The sequence below is a fragment of the Nerophis lumbriciformis genome, linkage group LG32 (genome assembly GCF_033978685.3).
Source record: "Nerophis lumbriciformis linkage group LG32, RoL_Nlum_v2.1, whole genome shotgun sequence".
In the NCBI taxonomy this organism is placed as follows: Eukaryota; Metazoa; Chordata; class Actinopteri; order Syngnathiformes; family Syngnathidae; genus Nerophis; species Nerophis lumbriciformis.
In genome coordinates this window covers 8,025,533-8,033,032 of record NC_084579.2, presented here as the reverse complement: position 1 = coordinate 8,033,032, position 7,500 = coordinate 8,025,533, and positions in this window count along the sequence as shown.

Genomic DNA, 7,500 nt, shown 5'->3' with positions numbered 1-7,500 from the left:
TTTCCATCTGGCAACCCGATGGACCAGTCTGGGTTTGGAGGTTGCCAGGAGAACGCTACATTTCGGAACTGCATTGTGCCGAAGTGGAGGAGCGGAGGAGGAATTATGGTGTGGGGTTGCTTTTTCAGGAGTTAGTTACATTGAAAGGAACTTTGAATGCTCCAGGATACCAAAAAAATTTGGACAATTCCTTGTTTCCAACCTTGTGGGAACAGTTTGGAGCGAGCCCCTTCCTCTTCCAACATAACTGTGCACCAGTGCACAAAGCAAGGTCCATAAAGACATGGATGACAGAGTCTGGTGTGGATGAACTTGACTGGCCTGTGCAGAGTCCTGACCTGAACCCGATAGAACACCTTCGGGATGAATTAGAACGGAGGCCTTTTCGACCAATGCGCTTTTGGGAAGAATGGTGGACAATTGCTATAAACACACTCGGCAACCTTGTGGACAGCCTTCCCAGTAGAGTTGAAGCTGTAATAGCATATTGAACCCTATGGGTTAGGAATGGGATGGCACTTCAAGTTCATATGTGAGTCAAGGCAGGTGGCCAAATACTTTTGGCAATATAGTGTATCTCCTGAAGTATAACTATGATGCATCTTCCCTCCGTAGCACGTCACATATGTTGCACAAGCAACTCATTCACCACCTCGCCTTCCTTCGCAGGCTTCAACGTGTTCGGAGTGAATCACAGATGGAAAGAAGCATGAAGGCAAAAATTTCTTTTTCGGGTTGCACACTCCAATTTCGCTCAGTAATAACAGAGTTATTCAAAGTGTCATCGCACCTTGATTCTCATTCATTTACACCTTTTTGGACACGTGCGGAGAACGAGTGGAAAAAAAGCACAGTGTTCCATCTGAGAGTTTATTATAGGTGTGCTAATGTGCTAAAAGTGTGTTGGAGCCAAATTTCCTTATTTGTTTATATTGTTTTGAATTTATTTTCTCTAATTGAATGTTGGGTTCAGCATGTTGAATTTTCCTTTTCGGCAGATTGCTCCGCCCACTTCCTGTTAAGAACCAGGAAGTGTTGACAGGGGAAGGCTGTTGCTATGGTGCGGTTACCATGGTAGCATAAGAATATGAAAAGAACTGAAAAGTATATTTTCGGCACAGTCGCACTAAGAGCAGACATATGTTACAGGGAGACAAGACAAGACCGCCGACGGAGCAGCTTAAAAGGTGAGAAAAAGGTGATATTGGGAAGGGGGGAGAGTAAAAAAATATCAGTCAAAGGCTGGATCCGCAAGAGGGGTCCAGACTGAGTCCAAGGGAAAAAAACCTAATTTGCTGTCAGAGTGTGTTGGTGACGAACCCCAAGATGCAGAGATGACGGCAGGCATTGAGTGAGAAAACATGATTTAATACTATAGCAAAAAAAACAAACAAAAGGGAACAAACAAAAGGCGGAGAACAAACTTGGCTATGAACTAAAATAGCACAGAGACTAACTGTGGACAAGAAACAAAAAACACTTACTGTGACACGAAGGAACTAGGACATGAGCAGAGTGAAACAAAAGTAGACAGAGCTACAACGACAAGTATTAAGACAGGTAGTAGTGACAATGACAATTAAAGCTGCAAGCAGCATTGGTCGGGCCCGCATATTTGGCAGGTGCTAGTCCTAAGTGTCCCAATACTTTTGTTCAGTTTTCGTCATAAGTGTCCCAATACTTTTGTCTACTTTTAGTCCGAATTGTCCCAATAGTTTTGTGTAGTGTACCTACCTTGTCTGCATTGTGTGGGCACGCTGGTGCTTCCTGCTTTTAAGCAGCCTTCTTAAAAAAAAACAGCAGCATCAGCGCAGCGGCTCTTTGAAGGGTCATAAAATCAAAACCGGAGCCGGTATTAAAACTTTTTCGATAACTTTTAATCGAAAGGGTTCAATCTCTCTCTTGTGTTAGTTTGAAGCCGAAACAACAAACACGCTCAGAGGAGATAATGTTTGAAGAAAGGTGACCGGTTTTTACAAAAATGTTGTGTTGAAGGGGGAATAGCAAGCTTCTTGTAGATTTTTGCTGGGGGTTGTCAATTTATGAAATGTAGGTCTAAGTGAGACCTACGGAGAGGATTTTGTTTCATGTCTCTCCGACCTTCCCAGTGGGAGTTACAGGCAGTTTTGTCATTTTTTTCTTCCAAGGAGCAGTTTTTTCTCCGTTTTATTCAAAAATTGCTCTAGAGCGCAATTTTTAAATTTGGGGTTAGGTTTTTTTATTAGATCACAATTTATGCCAGTCCTAATGTGTGCGTTCAGTTAGGTGAGTTTTGAAGCATGTTAAGGGGGCCAAATCACAGCTCAAAAAGGCAAAAGTGACTGTTTGTAGTACTTTTTTGTCTTGAAGGGGGAATTGCCAACTTCCTGTTGATTTTTGCCCGAGAATATACAATTATGAAAACTAGGTCTAAATCAAACCTACATAGAGGTTTTTGTTTCATGTCTCTCCGACCTTCCTAGTGGGACTTACAGGCAGTCTAGTTTTTTTTTTTTTCCTAGGGGGCACTAGAGCGCAATTTTGAGTTTTGTGGTTCGTTTTTTTTTTAAAAAAAGGCAATTTTCGCAGGTCCTGATGTGTGGGTCAAATATGGTGAGTTTTGAAGCATGTTAAGTGGGTCAAATTACAGTTTAATGTGGCGGCGGAAGAATAAAGAATAAAGAATAAAACCTTACAAATTCAATAGGTCCTTATGTCCCATTGCATAAGGACTCCCTTCGGGAGTCCTTATGCAATGGGCCATGCGGGCCCTAATAATCCAGCAGTGACTGGAGGGTAGGGCAGGTATAAATAGCAGCTGGCTGATTGACACCAGGTGTGGCCAGGTGCCAATCAGCCACAGCTGAGGGGACACAGCACTCAGGGAGACAAACAGGAAACAGAACCAAAACAAAGAGCGCTGACAGGAAATACTACACACAGAGGAAAAACTAAAACACAACCAAACTGTCAGGGGCAAGCCTGACAATTTGCAATGCAAACATAAAAACACGTTACATTTAGTCACAACAAACTCGCAACAGAGGGAGGGGGGGAGTTGGAGCAAACAAGCGGTGGTGAAGGCGGTGGTTGGGGAAGGGGCGGGCTAAACCCCCTGGATGTCTTGGCTCACACCGTCCCTTATGCCACCGAAGATGATCAAGAGAAGAATATCGACCCTAGCTTCCCTGGCCTGCTGACATCAACTCCAAAACTGGACAGATCAGCTTTCAGGAAAAGAGCGCGGATGAGGGTATGTCTACAGAATATATTAATTGATGAAAATTGGGCTGTCTGCACTCTCAAAGTGCATGTTGTTGCCAAATGTATTTCATATGCTGTAAACCTAGTTCATAGTTGTTAGTTTCCTTTAATGCCAAACAAACACATACCAATCGTTGGTTAGAAGGCGATCGCCGAATTCGTCCTCGCTTTCTCCCGTGTCGCTGGCTGTCGTGTCGTTTTCGTCGGTTTCGCTATGCAACAAATCATTGAATTTCAAAATATATATTTTTTAAATTGTAATACATTTTTACTATCTCTCTCTATTTTAAAATAAACAATAAAGCACTACTGAAGTGCTTTACTGCATTTTAATTAATCAAAATTATGTATTCAAATTTTTCATGAATTATATATATATATATATATATATATATATGTTAGAAAGAAATAGTAAAAATGTATTACAATTTAAAATATATATATTTTTTAAATTGTAATACATTTTTACTATTTCTCTCTATTTTTAAATAAATAATAAAGCACTACTTAAGTGCTTTACTGCATTTTAATTAATCAAAATAATGTATTCAAATTTTTCATGAACTATATATATATATATATATATATATATATATATATATATGTTAGAAAGAAATAGTAAAAATGTATTACAATTTAAAATATATATATTTTTTAAATTGTAATACATTTTTACTATTTCTCTCTATTTTTAAATAAATAATAAAGCACTACTTAAGTGCTTTACTGCATTTTAATTAATCAAAATAATGTATTCAAATTTTTCATGAACTATATATATATATATATAATTTTATTTCAGACCCAGGGGATCCATATCACAGAAGAAAAAACATACTGCATCGATTTAAAAAAACAAATAAAAGAAATACAAGCATAAAAATAGAAATTTGTATATAAAGAAATGGTAAAAAGCGTTAAAAAATGGATGGATATTTGTTTGTTGTGACGTTTTTTTATTTTTATTTTGCAATAAATAATCATGTATTTAAAAGTAGTAAAAATCCTCTCTCTTGCAACTATTATTCCAACTTTTTTTTATTGGCATTTTCAAACAGACAGAAAAAAGTGCAAGTCAAAACAGTACAATTTTAAAGTCAGTAAATGATTCACACCCTTTCCCTTAAAACCCAAACCACCCACCCACCCACCCTCCCACCCCACTCAGGTCCCACTAACGAGGGACAAATGGCACAATTATGTAACAAGTAAGACGACAAAGACAGACACATTCTCACACACACACACACACACAAAAAATATATATATAATAATAATAATAATAAAATAAAATAAAAATTAATAATAATAATAATAATAATATATAATAAAATAAAAAATAGAATAAAATAATACTAATAAATAAAAGGGAGATTATTCCTCATCTGCGTCTGGGCATAGGTCAAGAGAATTGACATACAGCAAAAAAGGGCTCCATGAGCTTTCTCTCTTGCAACTATTGATTAGGATTATCTTATTCCAAATAAGTTTTTGATGAGCATTCCTCAACTTTCTCAGGTCTTTTTTGCCACTTGTGCCAGCTTTTTTGAAACCTGCTGCAGGCGTCAAATTCCAAATGAGCTAATATTTGCAAAAAACAACAAAGTTTTCTATTGGGAACATTAAATATCTTGTCTTTGCAGTCTATTCAATTGAATATAAGTTGAAAACTATTAGCAAATCATTGTATTCTGTTTTTATTTACCATTTACACAACGTGACAGCTTCACTGGTTTTGGGTTTTGTATTTAAAGACAAGACATTGTTTGTGTTGGTGCAGTATCAGTATTAGAAGTATGACAGGTACTTGCAATTTTTTTTTTTCTTACATTTTGAATGGCCCTTGAAGTAGGCGCCTCCTTCCCCATCAGTGTGTGGCTCCTTCCATTACTGTTCGCTTTCTATAAGATGTTTATGTCGTTGATGGTATTGAACAATGCGAAGAAAAGATGAAATGTGCACAGCTGTGAGATGGATCCACTTCTTGGAATATCCTTCCTGGAAATGAGAGTTGAGTGGATATGTTGCTATCTACTGTAAATGTGAAAGTGCTGGCTTTCATTGCAAAATGCAAATGCATCCGACCTTTCATTCCATTTGCAACATTGATTTGCGATACTATACTAGTATGAAAAGATGCATATTCTTTTCTATTTTCATGTACACAAATGTGTACATGTTTCCAAAAACAATTTGAAATGTGGACTCGTCAGACCACAGAACACTTTTTCCACTTTGTATCAGTCCATCTTAGATGAGCTCAGGCCGAGCGAAGCCGACGGCGTTTCTGGGTGTTGTTGATAAAACGGTTTTCGCCTTGCATAGGAGAGTTTTAACTTGCACTTACGGATGTAGCGACCAACTGTAGTTACTGACAGTGGGTTTCTGAAGTGTTCCTGAGCCCATGTGGTGATATCCTTTACACACTGATATCGCTGGTTGATGCAGTACAGCCTGAGGGATCGAAGGTCACGGGCTTAGCTGCTTACGTGCAGTGATTTCTCCACATTCTCTGAACCCTTTGATGATATTACAGACAGTAGATGGTGAAATGCCTAAATTCCTTGCAATAGCTGGCTGAGAAAAGTTTTTCTTAAACTGTTCAACAATTTGCTCACGCATTTGTTGACAAAGTGGTGACCCTCGCCCCATCCTTGTTTGTGAATGACTGAGCATTTCATGGAATCTACTTTTATACCCAATCATGGCACCCACCTGTTCCCAATTAGCCTGCACACCTGTGGGATGTTCCAAATAAGTGTTTGATGAGCATTCCTCAACTTTATCAGTATTTATTGCCACCTTTCCCAACTTCTTTGTCACGTGTTGCTGGCATCAAATTCTAAAGTTAATGATTATTTGCACAAAAAAAAAGAAAAGTTTATCAGTTTGAACATCAAATATGTTGTCTTTGTAGCATATTCAACTGAATATGGGTTGAAAATGATTTGCAAATCATTGTATTCCGTTTGTATTTACATCTAACACCATTTCCCAACTCATATGGAAACGGGGTTTGTATGAAAATAGGGGAAAGCTGCTGATGATGTGTTTGACAGAGAAGCAGCTTGAAGTCTACTCTCAAAGGTAAATGCTGTACAATATTATGAAATTACTTTATAAAACTACTCCAGTTGTTTGCAGTACATTTTATTGTATTGCTTTTATACACCATTTCCCATCTAGAAGTTTTTATTTTTGTTTTTACATGTTAGAATTGTGCTGTTCTGGGAGGGCCAAGCACCAATGAAGTTGATTTGAAATCATCAAAGGGCAATTAATTGATTAACGTGGACGCTGACTTAAACAAGTTGAAAAACTTATTGGGGTGTTCCCATTTAGTGGTCAATTGTACGGAATATGTACTTCACTGTGCAATCTACTAATAAAAGTCTCAATCAATCAAAAATGTTGATTTTGAGATACATTCAAGTTCCATCACAGGAATCATTTTAATATTTTATTGACACTATTTGATATTGTAGTATTTACTTCTTCACAAAAAGGTGAGTTGATACAAAAAATGAGGGCAAAAATCAAACTTTTTTTTGTCGTTATCAGCGATACTGGCTCTGTATTTACATGCCATTTTTAGTATTGTGAATCAAGTCAAAACACTTTGACAGAACTTTCCTCCAGAAGGTCTTATCTTTGTCCATGTGATGTCAGAGGAAACAAAAATTGAGCCACAATACCCAGCAATATGTTTGGAGGAGAAAAGGTGAGGCCTTTAATACCAGGAACACCATGCCTACCGTCAAGCATGGTGGTGGTAGTATTATGCTCTGGGCCTGTTTTGCTGCCAATGGAACCGGTGCAAAACAGAGAGTAAATGGGACAATGAAAAAGGAGGATTATCTCCAAATTCTTCAGGACAAGCTAAAATCATCATCCCGGAGGTTGGGTCTTGGGCACAGTTGGGTGTTCCAACAGGACAATGACCCCAAACACACGTCAAAAGTGGTAAAGGAATGGCTAAATCAGGCTTGAATGAAGGTTTTAGAATGGAAGTCCTGACTTAAACGTGTGGACAATGCTGAAGAAACAAGTCCATGTCAGAAAACCAACACATTTAGCTGAACTGCACCAATTTTGTCAAGAGGAGTGGTCAAAAATTCAAGCAGAAGCTTGTGGATGGCTACCAAAAGCATCTTATTGCAGGTAAACTTGCCAAGGGACATGTAAGCAAATATGAACATTGCTGTATGTATACTTTTGACCCAGCACATTTGCTCACATTTTCAGTAGACCCATAAT